Below are 17,211 nucleotides of genomic sequence, written 5' to 3' on the forward strand. Positions count from 1 at the left end.
GCACCACTAACGCAACAACACAGGAGTCACATGATCTCATTGTCTACCCGTCCTAACCCAACATGGCATTCTTCAGGTCACCATGCGTACGCCTATATATATTGTCTTTCTACCTCTGTATGTTAGAAGTGATCAAGGTCCCCGGACCGAAACGTTTTCTAATATATCCTAGTGTTTGCTTACGTGTTTTTCTAAACCAAACTTTAATCTACAATACGATATATACGAGAGATGCACACCTCTCGTTGAATATGCAATGAGAGTTGAATTCTCTTTTTGGGGATTAAAGTAATCTTGACTGATGAACAGATTACAAATACACAAGTGGGTGTGGAAGGGTTAGAGTTAGACCTGACTGGCTTCGGTCAGTGCGTCTAATGCACTGGCTTGGGCCAGTAGATGACTAGGACTTGCCTAGCATGGACCAGCAGGCCTTCTGCAGAGCTCTTTCTTTCTTTCTTATGTTTTTTAAGATAAGGACCGAACACATCGACTCCAAGCTGAGGGACTGATTACCTCAAACTCCTTTTGATCTTCACCATTCTCTATTGCACGGCGAAACGTTTCCTTAATAAAGATACTCAAGTGTTGCACATGTGTCTTATCAAATTGTCGGTTCTCTGAACTATATGCCTACATTACCAACAGACTCCTGGCTTTCTTCAAGAGGGAACTTAATAAGTTCCTGATCAGCCGGGCTTCAGTGCATATGTTGAACTGTGTGAGACCAGTATCAGCAGCCTGACTGATCAGGTTTTGATCCACCAGGATACATTTGCACTTCCCACACACTAAACACGTCACTTTTCATACAACAATACAAGTTCCTCCTGGAGCTTTATAGAGCTCCCGGAGAGCGAAATATAACATCCAACTATAGACCAATAAGCCTAACGTCCATAGTGGGAAAATTTATGGAATCAATAATTGCTGAGGCAATACGTAGCCATCTTGAAAAGCATAAATTAATCAACAAATCTCAGCACGCTTTTACAAAAGGGCGTTCTTGCCTTACGAATTTGTTAACTTTTTTCACTAAGGTATTTGAGGAGGTAGATCATGGTAATGAATATAAAGTGTATATGGACTTCAGTATGGCTTTTGATCGAGTCCCACATCAGAGACTATTGATGAAAATTAAGGCACACGGAATAGGAGGAGAAATGTTTTCCTGGATAGAGGCATGGTTGACAAATAGACACCAGAGAGTTTGCACAAATGGGGAGAAATCAGAGTGGGGAAGCGTCACGAGCGGTGTTCCACAGGGGTCAGTGTTGGGCCCCTTGTTGTTAACGATCTACATAAACGACATAGATGAGTGAATAAATAGCGACATAAGCAAGTTTGCCGATGACATCAAAATAGGCCGTCTAATTCATTCCGACAAGGATATTAGAGCACTCCAGGAAGATTTGAAGAGACTGATGCAGTGGTCAAAGAAGTGGCAGATGCAGTTTAATATAGATATATGCAAAGTTCTAAACACTGGACAGAAAAATAATCATGTCACATATAAACTATATAATGAAGATCTTAATATTACTGATTGCGAAAAGGATTTGGGAATTCTGGTTAGCAGTAATCTAAAACCAAGACAACAGTGTTCGCAATAAAGGGAACACAATCCTTGGCTTCATATCAAGAAGCATAAATAATAGGAGTCCTTAGGTTGTTTTTCAACCCTATATATCCTTGGTTAGGCCTCATTTAGATTATGCTGCACAGTTTTGGTCACCGTATTACAGAATGGATATAAATGCTCTGGAAAACGTACAAAGGAGGATGACAAAGTTGATCCCATGTATTAGAAATCTTCCTATGAGGATAGACTAAGGGCCCTGAATCTGCACTCTCTAGAAAGGCGTAGAATTAGGGGGGATATGATTGAAGTGTAAAAATGGAAGACAGGAATAAATAAAGGTGATGTAAATAGCGTGCTAAAAATATCTAGCCTAGATAGGACTCGCAGCAATGGCTTTAAGCTGTAAAAATTCAGATTCAGGAAGGATATAGGGAAGCACTGGTTTGGTAATAGAGTTGTGGATGAGTGGAACAAACTCGTGAGTACAGTTATAGAGGCTAAAACGTTCTGTAGTTTTAAAAATAGGTTAGATAAATATATGAGTGGCTACGGGTGGGTGTGTGAGCTGGACCCGACTAGCTGGTGCTACTAGGTGATATGCCGTGCTCCTTGCTTAGGTGAATGTGACCTGACCTGACTCGGTTGGGGCATTGGCTTAAGCCGATAGGAGACGTGGACCTGCCTCGCATGGGCCAGTAGGCCTGCTTCAGTGTTCCTTCTTTCTTATGATCTTATTGTTCATATGGTGTCCCGCAGCTCGGTTGGTAGCACACTCACCTCACACTTTGCGGTTCGTGGATCGATCCTCGGTACGTGTGGAAACATTAGGGCGTGTTTAAGACACCTGCTTCCCCCGTTCAACTAGCAGTAAATAGGTGCCTGGGTGCTAGGCGTTAGCCGACTAGTGTGGGTTGCGTCCTGGGGGCAAAATTAACCTAATTTGCTCGATATGCTCTGCATATCGAGGTTGTACATGTACGTGTAGAAATACAGATTATTATTATAACCTAATATCCACAGTGGTCATATTCTCTATGAGGTCTATATCAGAATGACCCTTCGAAGATGGTTACCTTGCTCTGGCGAAACTCTCTTAATCCAAGGAATTGAACCTAGTCTTCCCTTCCTTGGACCCATACGAGTTTAACGCTACACCAAGAATGTAATAATAATAATAATCATTATCACAAAAATAACAGGATGAAATGCCTTATTCCCCCAGTACACAAAACACAAGTATACAGAACAAGCCTTTCCAAGGGCAACGTTTTGCTCTATAGAGCTATAACCACGATAAAGTTTTAAGAGGGCATAACGTTACCGTTGTCTTTATACTAGGCTAAGTGAAATTTACCATCTGTGATTATTATTATAGTCAAAAGGAAGTGCTAAACCCGTATGGTTGCCTATTAGGGGGGCTGATAACGAATGTCAAACACACACACGGTGTACTCGTTTATCTATGGTTGCAGGCGTCCAGTCTCAGCTCCTGGTCCCTCCTCATATCTGGCTTTTAATTCATTCCCTAACTTCGTAAGCTCTCTCTCATACCTATTCCTAAAGCCATGCTCCTGTCGCTGTGTGTGACGGCAGTGTGTAGGTTTCCACATGTGTAAGTGACCGTCCGTGTACGTGTGCACGTTGTGTGACGTTAAGTATAATTGCTGTTATCCTGCCAGGTCTCTGGATATCATGAGACGGATGAATTAGGAATTAATTGCCTTGAAACATGACCTATAAGAGTTTAGTGCTTGTTTCAAAATAATAATAATAATAATAATAATAATAATAATAATAATAATAATAATAATAATAATAATAAATATTCTTTCTGATACTCTTTTGTTAGATATTTGTCCCATTAATTCACACACACACACACACACACACACAAACACAAGCATTTACGTACAAACGCGCACACAAGCAGGAACGTACACAAAAGCAGACACACAGGCAAACAAGTACACACAAGCAGGAATGTTCACAAAAGCTGACACGTACACACAAACATGCACACAAGTAGGAACGAACACAAAAGCAGACACTCGTACAAACAGAAACGTGCACACAAGCAGGAACGTACACAAAAGCAGATACGTACACACAAACGAGCACACAGGAAAGGAACATACACACAAGCGGACACGTACACACAAGCAGACACATACAGTCACGTATACAAGGAAACACATACAAGCAGTCACGTACACAAGCAGACACATACAAGTCACGTACACAAGCAGACACATACAAGTCACGTACACAGTCACAAACACATACAAGCAGTCACGTACACAAACACATAGGCCACGTACAGAAGCAAACACACACGTCACGTACAGAAGCAAACACATACGTCACGTACACAAGCAAACACACACGTCACGTACACAAGCAAACACATACGTCACGTACACAATCAAACATACGTCACGTACACAAGCAAACACATACGTCACGTACACAAACACATACAAGCAGTCACGTACACAAACACACGCACACAAGCTACTAAACAAAGAGAGGCAGACATATTGCTCAACAGTGATACAGAGGCAGTTTAAACAGGCAGTACACAAGATATATCAGCAGTGAAAGAGGCAGCAGCCAGCAAGAGAAGCCCAGGTTCTGAAAGGTCCTGGTTTCTAGCAGTTCAATGTTCACACTACGCCAAATAATCCAATAATGGCCACGTCTCTGGCCTCACCCCACCGTACCGTTAATTAAAAAGCCGATGACACATATTACTCCTGGGTAGTGACGGTGTTCGTTAATCAGCGAGTAATATCACAAGAGACACTTTATTGAGGGTGGAGGAAGGGGTAATGTAAATCACTGGTAATATTTAGCAAGGGAAGGCACACACGCATGCACACTCACTCACTCACTCAAACACACTGACTCCCCTGGCGGGGCTCGCCCTCCTCTGCTGCCCAGCACATACACCCAACTGATCGTACAGCTGTAAACAAACCCCTCGACACCTGTGCACTTTATGGCTGTTGTTTGTTCTCTCTCCCTCAGCTACCATGCCAGCCACGGCTTTTGTCCTCTCTTCCCACCAAACGCGAGACTGGCACATTTAACAAGGAGTCGTTCACGCCCTTCTTAAAGAGTAAGCAGCGCCAGTATACAACGCACATCTGATAATATATGTCAGGATGCTTGGAAAACTGCAAAAAATTTCAACAAGACTAGTCTTCTTCGAGTTGAAGCTGTGGACTCGGAGTAAACGCAGAGAAGCTAAACCTAATGGCATTAGAAGACACAAAGAACAGGATGACATGATTATGATGTACAAAATACCGAATTCCTGACTTCATATCAAAAAGTATAATAAGGATCCTCAGGTTAGTAAGTATACTTAGGTAACACATCTGCAAATTGTTTAGGATAACCCAAAAAACTCAGATAAAGTAACTTATTCCATTGGAGATCTTTGTAACATCTTATTATTTAATGCCTAGCAGTAAGCTACGGTAGAAATCTATAATGTTTATAATCTTAACAGTTAAAACAGCTAAGTGCCTCAACTGTGTAAAAATCAGTTACAATAAATGGAGATACAATAGGAATATAGTCAACTGAGTTATTTACATTAATATTAAAGAGAGGAACAGATTACAATAATAAATATATAACTGTTAGCTTCATTCATTATGTACCTTTTAGCTCTTTTTCTGAAGCGGCTCATGCTAAGGCAGGCATGTGCAGGCAATCCGTTCCACTCCTTTACTGCTATACGAGAAGAGGTGTTTGAGGCCTGACCACCTACTGTAGGTACTACAAAATTGTTAGGTAAGACACATATGCAACAGTTAGACAACTTTATTCCGAAACGTTTCGCCTACACAGTAGGCTTCTTCAGTCGAATACAGAAAGTAGGCAGGAACAGTAGAGATGTGAAGACGATGTAATCAGTCCATCACCCTTGTAGTCGTAGAATTTGAGGTTGTCAGTCCCTCGGCCTGGAGAAGTTCAGTTCCATAGTCAGGAACTATCTGAAGATCCAGGCCGAGGGACTGACAACCTCAAATTCTACGACTACAAGGGTGATGGACTGATTACATCGTCTTCACATCTCTACTGTTCCTGCCTACTTTCTGTATTCGACTGAAGAAGCCTACTGTGTAGGCGAAACGTTTCGGAATAAAGTTGTCTAACTGTTGCCTATGTGTCTTACCTAACAACCTGTCGGTATTGTATACCATTTTGATGTTCACTACAAAATTGTGCTCACCTCAACTAGTACCATACCGGTTTTGGTTCCTAACTGTGACAAACTTGGCAGCAGAATATTCTGGACACTGCTTGTGAGCAATTTTATAAACGTGATTTAGCTTTAACTGCTTTACGGTCTCAACATTCAGCTTATCCAGTTGTTGTAATTCGTCCTGGCATACATACTCTCTTGGACCCAGACACAGGATGAATCTCTCCATTTTGTTCTGGGTGATTGTAGTCTTTCATTTCTTTTAAAGCGGAGTGCCATGAAGAACAAGAATAAACTATAGAAGAACTTTAGCCTGGCATACTTTTTTTTTTTTTTGACTACACTCTTCACTCTTCACTCCTGACATGCTTAGGTCAACAGGGATTCCCAGATATTTCACTAAAGATACTGAAAAGATGGGTTCCCCATTACATTGGATATTAAAAGTCTACCATTTTCAGTTTGTTTCTCGTGCCGAAGAGTATGTAGCGATAGTTTGTTGTCTACTAACCATTTGCTGCAGGACTCTAGTTCTAGCGATAATACATTAGCTATATCTTGTGGGTCTTTATCCGAGACTAACAGAGCACGGTCTGCATACCTGGAGGTCATTCCGGGGATCAACGCCCCCGCGGCCCAGTCCACGACCAGGCCTCCCGATGGATCAGGGCCTGATCAACTAGGCTGTTACTGCTGGCCGCACGCAGTCCAATGTACGAGCCACAGCCCGGCTGATCCGGCACTGACTTTAGGTATCTGTCCAGCTCTCTCTTGAAGGCAGCCAGGGGTTTATTGGCAATTCCCCTAATGCTTGATGGGAGGCTGTTGAACAGTTTTGGGCCCCGGACACTTATGGTGTTTTCCCTTAGTGTACCAATGGCGCCCCTACTTTTTATTGGGGGCATTTTGCATCGCCTGCCCAGAATACTACCTTGGGGAACCCCACATACTGTCGGCAGAGGCTCTGATTCAGGTAGGGCTTGAACCAGTCTACGGAACTTATGCCGACAGCTTCTAGTTTGAACATCAAAATGGTATACAATACCTAACAGCTTCTAGTTTCTTACATATGTTATGGTTAGCTGTATCGAAGGCCTTTTATAAGTAGAAGGTCACCAGACCTATGAGATTCCCTAACGACTTTTGAGTTGTCAAGTAGTCCATCACATAGAGTATATGCTGCGTAATCGTGGTCACTGTATTAAAGAATGGACATAAATAAATGCGCTGGAAAACATACAGAGAAGGATGACGAAGTTGATCCCATGTATCATAAGTTTTTTCCTGCGGGTATAGATTGAGGTGGCATTTATACGCAGTTTTAAGAATATGTATGGCAGGGCTCAAGCAGCCTGGGATTTTTCAACCAAGTAGCGGCAAGCAGAAAGACAGGACCTGGAGCTGAGACTCGACACTTGCAACCATAAATCGGTGACTACACGGAGAGACACACATCGATAAACAGACAGACACAGACACACACACACGCGCGCGCGCGCGAACAAACCTGAGAATAGCGTTCCGATACCTCAGTAAGGACATAAGAATGGAGAAACACTACAGAAGGCCTACTGGCCCATACAAAACAAGTTCCAGAGCTAAAGGTAATGCCCTACAAAGAAAGGTTAAGGCAAACTGGCCTGACGACACTGGACGACAGGAGGGTTAGGGAAGGCATGATAACGACATACAAAATACTGCGAGGAATTGAGAAGGTAGACAGAGACAGGATGTTCCAGAGATGGGATAGAGAAACAAGGGGTCACAATTGGAAGTTGAAGACTCAGGTGAGTCAAAGGGATGTTAGGAAGTATTTCTTTAGTCATAGAGTTGTCAGGAAGTGGAATAGTCCGGCAAGTGATGTAGTAGAGGCGGAAACCATACATAGTTTTAAGACGAGGTTTGATAAAGCTCATGAAGCAGGGTGAGAGGACCTAGTAGCGATCAGTGAAGAGGCGAGGCCAGGAGCTATGAATCGACCCCTGCAACCACAAATAGGTGAGTACACACACAAGGCCCGAGAGGCGAGAAATCAGTAATACCGATCAAAATAGTCTAGAAAGCGGGTCCTGGAGCCGAGTATTGACCCCCTTCAAGAACAACTGGGTGAGTACACTCTCAGTATAAATATACACACACCCACACAAAGCTATACACACATACACAAAGATACAATCACAATTCATTCAACCACACCACAACCTGCAACTCAGTCCTTCCCGCGGAGTTACGACGAAAAAGAGTTAGAAAAAGAGTTGATTCCTTTAAGACAATCTCAGGGGTGCCTTGCAAGATGAAAACTTACTCTACAAGAAACACATGTGTTGCTGTTAGTGGGAGAGTGTATTGTACTTCGACACTAGGAATTGTGAGGGATCGTTCCTCCATATGCTGATCGAGGCACGGTCTCTGACCAATCAGCTGCTTGTGGAGGGTATTGGTGTTCTATTGGTAGTGTTCTTATTTGCAGTGTTGTTACTGGTAGTGTTGTATTGTTACTAGTAGTGTAAATCGAAGACTAACCCAAAAGGATTCTTTCAGGTATACAGAAGTAAGATCAGGGACAAGATAGGCCCGCTCAAAAGTTACTCGGCTCAGCTCACGGACAGTGATAAGGAAATGTGTAGAATTTTTAACACATACTTCCTCTCAGTTTTTACACAGGAAGATACTAGCGATATTCCAGAAATAAATTATGTAGAACAGGATGATAAACTATGCACGATTAGGGTCACAAGTGACATGGTCCTTAGGCAAATAGAAAAATTAAAACCAAACAAATCCCAGGCCCTGATGAACTGTATGCAAGGGTTCTAAAGGAATGTAAAGAGGAGCTTAGCAAACCTTTGGCTAATCTTTTCAACATATCACTACAAACTGGCATAGTGCCAGATAAGTGGAAAATGGCAAATGTGATACCTATTTTCAAAGCAGGTGACAGGTCCTTAGCTTCGAACTATAGACCAATAAGCCTAACCTCCACAGTGGGAAAATTTATGGAATCAATAATTGCCAAGGCAGTTCGTAGCCATCTTGAAAAGCATAAATTAATCAATAAATCTCAGCATGGTTTTACAAAGGGGCGTTCCTGCCTTACGAATTCATTAAAGTTTTTCACTAAGGTATTTGAGGAGGCAGATCATGGTAATGAATATGATATTGTGTATATGGACTTCAGTAAGGCTTTTGACAGGGTCCTACATCAGAGACTATTGAGGAGAATTAAGGCACATGGAATAGGAGAATTTTTTCCTGGATAGAGGCATGGTTGACAAATAGGCAGCAGAGAGTTTGCATAAATGGGGAGAAATAAGAGTGGGGAAGCGTCACGAGCGGTGTTTCACAGGGGTCAGTATTAGGCCCCTGTTGTTCACAATCTACATAAACGACATTGATGAGGGCATAAAGAGCGACATAAGCAAGTTTGCCAATGACACTAAAACAGGCCGTCGAATTCATTCTGACGAGGACATTCGAGCACTCCAGGAAGATTTGAATAGACTGATGCAGTGGTCGGAGAAGTGGCAGATGCAGTTTAATATCGAGAAATGCAAAGTTCTAAATGTTCGACAGGAAAATAACCATGCCACATACAAACTAAATAATGTAGATCATAATATTACGGATTGCGAAAAAGATTTAGGAGTTTTGGTTAGCAGTAATCTGAAACCAGGACAACAGTGCATAAGTGTTCGCAATAAAGCTAACAGAATCCTTGGCTTCATATCAAGAAGCATAAATAATAGGAGTCCTCAGGTTGTTCTTCAACTCTATATACCCTTGGTTAGGCCTCATTTAGATTATGCTGCACAGTTTTGGTCACCGTATTACAGAATGGATATAAATGCTCTGGAAAACATACAAAGGAGGATGACAAAGTTGATCCCATGTATCAGAAATCCTGAAGAATTGAGACACTTATGCAACACATGTGAATCTTTATTTAAGAAACGTTTCGCCACACAGTGGCTTCATCAGTCCAATACAAAGCAGAAAAGGGTAAGGAGAGTAGAAGTTTGAGGTAATCAGTCCCTCAACCTGGAATCGATGTGTTCAGTCTATCACTCTTGTAGTGATGGACTGAACACATCGATTCCAGGTCAATCAGTCCCTCAACCTGGAATCGATGTGTTCAGTCTATCACTGTTGTAGTGATGGACTGAACACATCGATTCCAGGTCGAGGGACTGATTACCTCAAACTTCTACTCTCCTTACCCTTTTCTGCTTTGTATTGGACTGATGAAGCCACTGTGTGGCGAAACGTTTCTTAAATAAAGATTCCCATGTCTTGCATAAGTGTCTCAATTCTTCAACTTGTCGGTTTTCAAAACCATTCATCACATCAGAAATCCTCCCTATGAGGATAGACTGAGGGCCCTGAATCTGCGCTCTCTAGAAAGGCGTAGAATTAGGGGGGATATGATTGAGGTGTATAAATGGAAGACAGGAATAAATAAAGGGGATGTAAATAACGTGCTGAAAATATCTAGCCTAGACAGGACTTGTAGCAATGGTTTCAAGTTGGAAAAATCCAGATTCAGGAAGGATATAGGAAAGCACTGGTTAAGTAATAGAATTGTGGATGAGTGGAACAAACTCCCGAGTACAGTTATAGAGGCTAAAACGCTGTGTAGTTTTAAAAATAGATAAATACATGAGTGGATGTGGTTGCATGTGAGTTGGACCTGACTAGCTTGTGCTGCTGCATCTGGTGCCGTGCTGCTTCCTTAAGTGAATGTGACCTGACCTGACTAGGTTGGGGCATTGGCTTAAGCCGGTAGGAGACTTGGACCTGCCTCGCATGGGCCAGTAGGCCTGCTGCAGTGTTCTTTCTTTCTTATGTTCTTATTACTGGTAGTGTTGTAGTGCTGTTACAGGTAGTGTTGTTACTTTTAGTCTTGTAGTGTTGTTACTGGTAGTGTTGTAGTGTTGTTACTGGTAGTCTTGAAGTGTTGTTACTGGTAGTGTTGTTACTGGTAGTCTTGTAGTGTTGTTACTGGTAGTGTTGTTACTAGTAGTCTTGTAGTGTTGTTACTGGTAGTGTTGTTACTAGTAGTCTTGTAGTGTTGTTATTGGTAGTTTTGTAGTGTTCTTAATGGTAGTGTTGTTACTAGTAGTCTTGTAGTGTTGTTACTGGTAGTCTTGTAGTGTTGTTACTGGTAGTGTTGTTACTAGTAGTCTTGTAGTGTTGTTATTGGTAGTTTTGTAGTGTTCTTAATGGTAGTGTTGTTACTAGTAGTCTTGTAGTGTTGTTACTGGTAGTCTTGTAGTGTTGTTACTGGCAATCTTGTAGTGTTGTTACTGGCAGTCTTGTAGTGTTGTTACTGGCAGTCTTGTAGTGTTGTTACTGGTAGTCTTGTAGTGTTGTTACTGGCAGTCTTGTAGTGCTGTTACTGGTAGTCTTGTAGTGTTGTTACTGGTAGTCTTGTAGTGTTGTTACTGGCAGTTTTGTAGTATTGTTACTGGTAGTCTTGTAGTGTTGTTACTGGCAGTCTTGTAGTATTGTTACTGGCAGTCTTGTAGTGTTGTTACTGGTAGTATTGTAGTGTTGTTACTGGCAGTCTTGTAGTGTTGTTACTGGTAGTCTTGTAGTGTTGTTACTGGTAGTCTTGTAGTGTTGTTACTGGTAGTCTTGTTACTGGCAGTCTTGTAGTGTTGTTACTGGCAGTCTTGTAGTGTTGTTACTGGTAGTCTTGTAGTGTTGTTACTGGCAGTCTTGTAGTGTTGTTACTGGAAGTCTTGTAGTGTTGTTACTGGCAGTCTTGTAGTGTTGTTACTGGCAGTCTTGTAGTGTTGTTACTGGCAGTCTTGTAGTGTTGTTACTGGCAGTCTTGTAGTGTTGTTACTGGCAGTCTTGTAGTGTTGTTACTGGCAGTCTTGTAGTGTTGTTACTGGCAGTCTTGTAGTGTTGTTACTGGCAGTCTTGTAGTGTTGTTACTGGCAGTCTTGTAGTGTTGTTACTGGCAGTCTTGTAGTGTTGTTACTGGTAGTCTTGTAGTGTTGTTACTGGCAGTCTTGTAGTATTGTTACTGGTAGTCTTGTAGTGTTGTTACTGGTAGTCTTGTAGTGTTGTTACTGTCAGTCTTGTAGTGTTGTTACTGGTAGTCTTGTAGTGTTGTTACTGGCAGTCTTGTAGTATTGTTACTGGTAGTCTTGTAGTGTTGTTACTGGTAGTCTTGTAGTGTTGTTACTGGCAGTCTTGTAGTATTGTTACTGGCAGTCTTGTAGTGTTGTTACTGGTAGTCTTGTAGTGTTGTTACTGGCAGTCTTGTAGTGTTGTTACTGGTAGTCTTGAAGATTGAGACACTTATGCAGCATATGGGAATCTTTATTCAGGAAACGTTTCGCCACACAGTGGCTTCATCAGTCCAATACAAAGAGGAAGGCGTAAGGAGAGGAGGAGAATGAGGTAATCAGTCCCTCAACCTGGAGTCGATGTGTTCAGTCCATCAATCTTGTAGAATGTACAGCATAGGCAAGCAAACAAACAAGTTTAGGTAAGATCCCAATGGGATGAGCGGGGAAGACGGGACAGACGAAGAATAGCTCTGGAGAGGAGTGCTCCTAGTAAGAGAAATAGAGCCAGGGCTTAACCCAGCAGCTAAGGCGATCGTGGGGCAGACTTGAGAACAGGAATAGCAGGGACTGTTGCATTGAACTTGTTGTAGTTGAAGTCTTGAATCTTGAGTAGCTGGCAGCAGGCTAGGTCACATCAGAGGGTAGAACACATATGGGAGTTATAGGAGTAACTGAGGAGGCAGGTTAGCAATGGAGCCATTTTCAAACTTTTTGAAGCTGCTTCTAGATAGGTGGTATAATTTAGCCTTGTTGCTGAAGGTGAAACGTAGAGGCTTGATGAACTCAAGAACTTGGGTGAGTGTGAAGTGAAGCGGTGATTCACATGCATACTTGACTGTTCCAGCACCGAGGCTTTTGTAGAGTTCAGTACAGGTCATGGTGTCAGTATTTGAAGGAGAAGTGTAAAAGGTAAGGTTTTCCCATGAGGGTTTACTGGAGTCGTCGTTATCTTCCTCTTCTGGAGTGGATTCACTGGGAGAATCTACAATGGTGGTAGCAGGTGACTGAGGTTCGACAGGAGCAGCTGTGAGGTGTAATGGTTGTGTAACAGCAGGCTGGGAGAGGTGGGAGGCGGTGGTTGAGGCAACTTGATCAACGTTGTCAGCGGTGGAAGTGGTTATAGAAGTTACAGGAGCAGTTGCTTGGGCAGGAGACAGGTCTGTAGGTGCAGTAAAGTTCAGGACGTTGGGAAGGATCTTGAGGATGTCTTCTGAAGGTGTGGATTCCGGAAAATTGAAGGCAGGCATGTTGTTCAGACGGAATAGTTCGTTAATAGTGGTGTTGAAAGTGCCGGGGCTTGCTGCGTTTGCAAGGTGTGCATACACCATGCAGTACAGCACCTTGGAAGGAGCACCGTCGGGGAGTGGAGAGAGGGAGTTGCTGGGCGATGGTGCCTGTAGATTAGCGTGTAGAGTCTTGATGGCGTCGGTTTGTGGTTTGGTTATTGCAGCATATGTCGGTGAATTGGAGGTTTTCTTCAATATGATTTCTTTCCTGAGTGGGCACTTAGCTGCAAGGGTATGATGATTACCCTTGCAGTTAAGACATGTTGGTATTGTAGTAATGGTGCAGGATCTGAAATCGTGTCCATCATTCCCACATTTTGAACAAAACTTCTTATTCTTGATGGGGCAGTCCTTGGTGGTGTGATTATAGGAGTAGCAGGTCCAGCAGTGGGAGATGTATGTGAAACGTTCTTGTTCTATATGACTTGGGTGAATGTGGTAATATGAGATGGCCAGACCGTCAGAGAGAGCTTGGGCAGCCATGGAGATGTCTGAGAATGTAATCTTTAGCATTGATGTGGCGTTGGGGATCTTTGAGATGCTGTCTACCGAGGCCCACGTGTTTTGTTCCTCAATAGATGTCTTCAGTGCTTCAGTAGAGAGAGAGGTGACGATATTGTCAAGTCTTTTCACAAAGACCGAACGTTTCGACTTCAAGAATGGAGACGGGGATAGAGTGAATTGTTGTGTTTGTAGGGTCCTGATTGAAGAGTCGTCCATTAGTTTTAGTGCTTCCGTGTCATCTGTGCAGACGACAATGAAGGAGTCTTTCAGAGAGTGGATTGCCGTAAATTTGACCTGCAGGCAGGTCCTAACGACGGTAGCTAAAGCTAACTTCGAGGAGTCATTTATTGCACCATTCACAGGCTTGATTTTCACACGATTCGACAGCATTGTGAAAAGGATATCACGTTTGTAGAATATAAATTCTACACCCCGACGGGGTCGAAGAGAGGCTTCTTGCGGTGTAGAGCAACTGTATGATCGGACGAGAACGGGCAGCATAGGGCCGTAGACGTGGCTTATATACTGTAGTGAGGTGACGTGAAGCAGATGGAGGCGGGGTCATAGTGGTACCATCCACTAGTCGAAGTAGGTCTTCGTCCAAAGGTTGAACAAGTGTTGAAGAATTCTTTGTAACAAGATCCCATGATGCTGCAGTGTCTGACAGTTGTGATGAATGGTTTGAAAAACCGACAAGTTGAAGATTGAGACACTTATGCAGCATATGGGAATCTTTATTCAGGAAACGTTTCGCCACACAGTGGCTTCATCAGTCCAATACAAAGAGGAAGGCGTAAGGAGAGGAGGAGAATGAGGTAATCAGTCCCTCAACCTGGAGTCGATGTGTTCAGTCCATCAATCTTGTAGAATGTACAGCATAGGGCCGTAGACGTGGCTTATATACTGTAGTGAGGTGACGTGAAGCAGATGGAGGCGGGGTCATAGTGGTACCATCCACTAGTCGAAGTAGGTCTTCGTCCAAAGGTTGAACAAGTGTTGAAGAATTCTTTGTAACAAGATCCCATGATGCTGCAGTGTCTGACAGTTGTGATGAATGCTTTGAAAAACCGACAAGTTGAAGATTGAGACACTTATGCAGCATATGGGAATCTTTATTCAGGAAACGTTTCGCCACACAGTGGCTTCATCAGTCCAATACAAAGAGGAAGGCGTAAGGAGAGGAGGAGAATGAGGTAATCAGTCCCTCAACCTGGAGTCGATGTGTTCAGTCCATCAATCTTGTAGAATGTACAGCATAGGGCCGTAGACGTGGCTTATATACTGTAGTGAGGTGACGTGAAGCAGATGGAGGCGGGGTCATAGTGGTACCATCCACTAGTCGAAGTAGGTCTTCGTCCATCACAACTGTCAGACACTGCAGCATCATGGGATCTTGTTACAAAGAATTCTTCAACACTTGTTCAACCTTTGGACGAAGACCTACTTCGACTAGTGGATGGTACCACTATGACCCCGCCTCCATCTGCTTCACGTCACCTCACTACAGTATATAAGCCACGTCTACGGCCCTATGCTGTACATTCTACAAGATTGATGGACTGAACACATCGACTCCAGGTTGAGGGACTGATTACCTCATTCTCCTCCTCTCCTTACGCCTTCCTCTTTGTATTGGACTGATGAAGCCACTGTGTGGCGAAACGTTTCCTGAATAAAGATTCCCATATGCTGCATAAGTGTCTCAATCTTCAACTTGTCGGTTTTTCAAACCATTCATCACAACTGTCAGACACTGCAGCATCATGGGATCTTGTTACAAAGAATTCTTCAACACTTGTTCAACCTTTGGACGAAGACCTACTTCGACTAGTGGATGGTACCACTATGACCCCGCCTCCATCTGCTTCACGTCACCTCACTACAGTATATAAGCCACGTCTACGGCCCTATGCTGTACATTCTACAAGATTGATGGACTGAACACATCGACTCCAGGTTGAGGGACTGATTACCTCATTCTCCTCCTCTCCATACGCCTTCCTCTTTGTATTGGACTGATGAAGCCACTGTGTGGCGAAACGTTTCCTGAATAAAGATTCCCATATGCTGCATAAGTGTCTCAATCTTCAACTTGTCGGTTTTTCAAACCATTCATCACAACTGTCAGACACTGCAGCATCATGGGATCTTGTTACAAAGAATTCTTCAACACTTGTTCAACCTTTGGACGAAGACCTACTTCGACTAGTGGATGGTACCACTATGACCCCGCCTCCATCTGGTTCACGTCACCTCACTACAGTATATAAGCCACGTCTACGGCCCTATGCTGTACATTCTACAAGATTGATGGACTGAACACATCGACTCCAGGTTGAGGGACTGATTACCTCATTCTCCTCCTCTCCTTACGCCTTCCTCTTTGTATTGGACTGATGAAGCCACTGTGTGGCGAAACGTTTCCTGAATAAAGATTCCCATATGCTGCATAAGTGTCTCAATCTTCAACTTGTCGGTTTTTCAAACCATTCATCACAACTGTCAGACACTGCAGCATCATGGGATCTTGTTACAAAGAATTCTTCAACACTTGTTCAACCTTTGGACGAAGACCTACTTCGACTAGTGGATGGTACCACTATGACCCCGCCTCCATCTGCTTCACGTCACCTCACTACAGTATATAAGCCACGTCTACGGCCCTATGCTGTACATTCTACAAGATTGATGGACTGAACACATCGACTCCAGGTTGAGGGACTGATTACCTCATTCTCCTCCTCTCCTTACGCCTTCCTCTTTCTATTGGACTGATGAAGCCACTGTGTGGCGAAACGTTTCCTGAATAAAGATTCCCATATGCTGCATAAGTGTCTCAATCTTCAACTTGTCGGTTTTTCAAACCATTCATCACAACTGTCAGACACTGCAGCATCATGGGATCTTGTTACAAAGAATTCTTCAACACTTGTTCAACCTTTGGACGAAGACCTACTTCGACTAGTGGATGGTACCACTATGACCCCGCCTCCATCTGCTTCACGTCACCTCACTACAGTATATAAGCCACGTCTACGGCCCTATGCTGTACATTCTACAAGATTGATGGACTGAACACATCGACTCCAGGTTGAGGGACTGATTACCTCATTCTCCTCCTCTCCTTACGCCTTCCTCTTTGTATTGGACTGATGAAGCCACTGTGTGGCGAAACGTTTCCTGAATAAAGATTCCCATATGCTGCATAAGTGTCTCAATCTTCAACTTGTCGGTTTTTCAAACCATTCATCACAACTGGTAGTCTTGTAGTGTTGTTACTGGTAGTCTTGTAGTGTTGTTACTGGTAGTCTTGTAGTGTTGTTACTGGCAGTCTTGTAGTGTTGTTACTGGTAGTCTTGTAGTGTTGTTACTGGTAGTCTTGTAGTGTTGTTACTTGTAGTCTTGTAGTGTTGTTACTGGCAGTCTTGTAGTGTTGTTACTGGTAGTCTTGTAGTGTTGTTACTGGTAGTCTTGTAGTGTTGTTACTGGTAGTCTTGTAGTGTTGTTACTGGTAGTCTTGTAGTGTTGTTACTGGTAGTCTTG

General features: G+C 43.1%; 1 protein-coding gene across 10 annotated transcripts in view; it reads right to left on the bottom strand.

Annotated features, from left to right (window-relative positions):
• LOC128699669 (serine-rich adhesin for platelets-like) overlaps positions 1 to 17,211 on the bottom strand; it is a 1,564,428-nt gene that overhangs the window by 740,528 nt on the left and 806,689 nt on the right. For 2 of the 10 annotated variants that reach the window (XM_070099414.1, XM_070099417.1), the window contains exon 1: positions 4,303 to 4,492. The exons of the other annotated variants lie outside the window; for them this stretch is intronic. The gene's annotated coding sequence lies outside the window, so the exon portion shown is untranslated. Of the gene's footprint in view, positions 1 to 4,302; positions 4,493 to 17,211 lie in introns of those variants that run through there. 10 annotated transcript variants of the gene reach the window in all.

The sequence above is a fragment of the Cherax quadricarinatus genome, chromosome 67 (assembly GCF_038502225.1).
Source record: "Cherax quadricarinatus isolate ZL_2023a chromosome 67, ASM3850222v1, whole genome shotgun sequence".
NCBI classification, from domain to species: Eukaryota; Metazoa; Arthropoda; class Malacostraca; order Decapoda; family Parastacidae; genus Cherax; species Cherax quadricarinatus.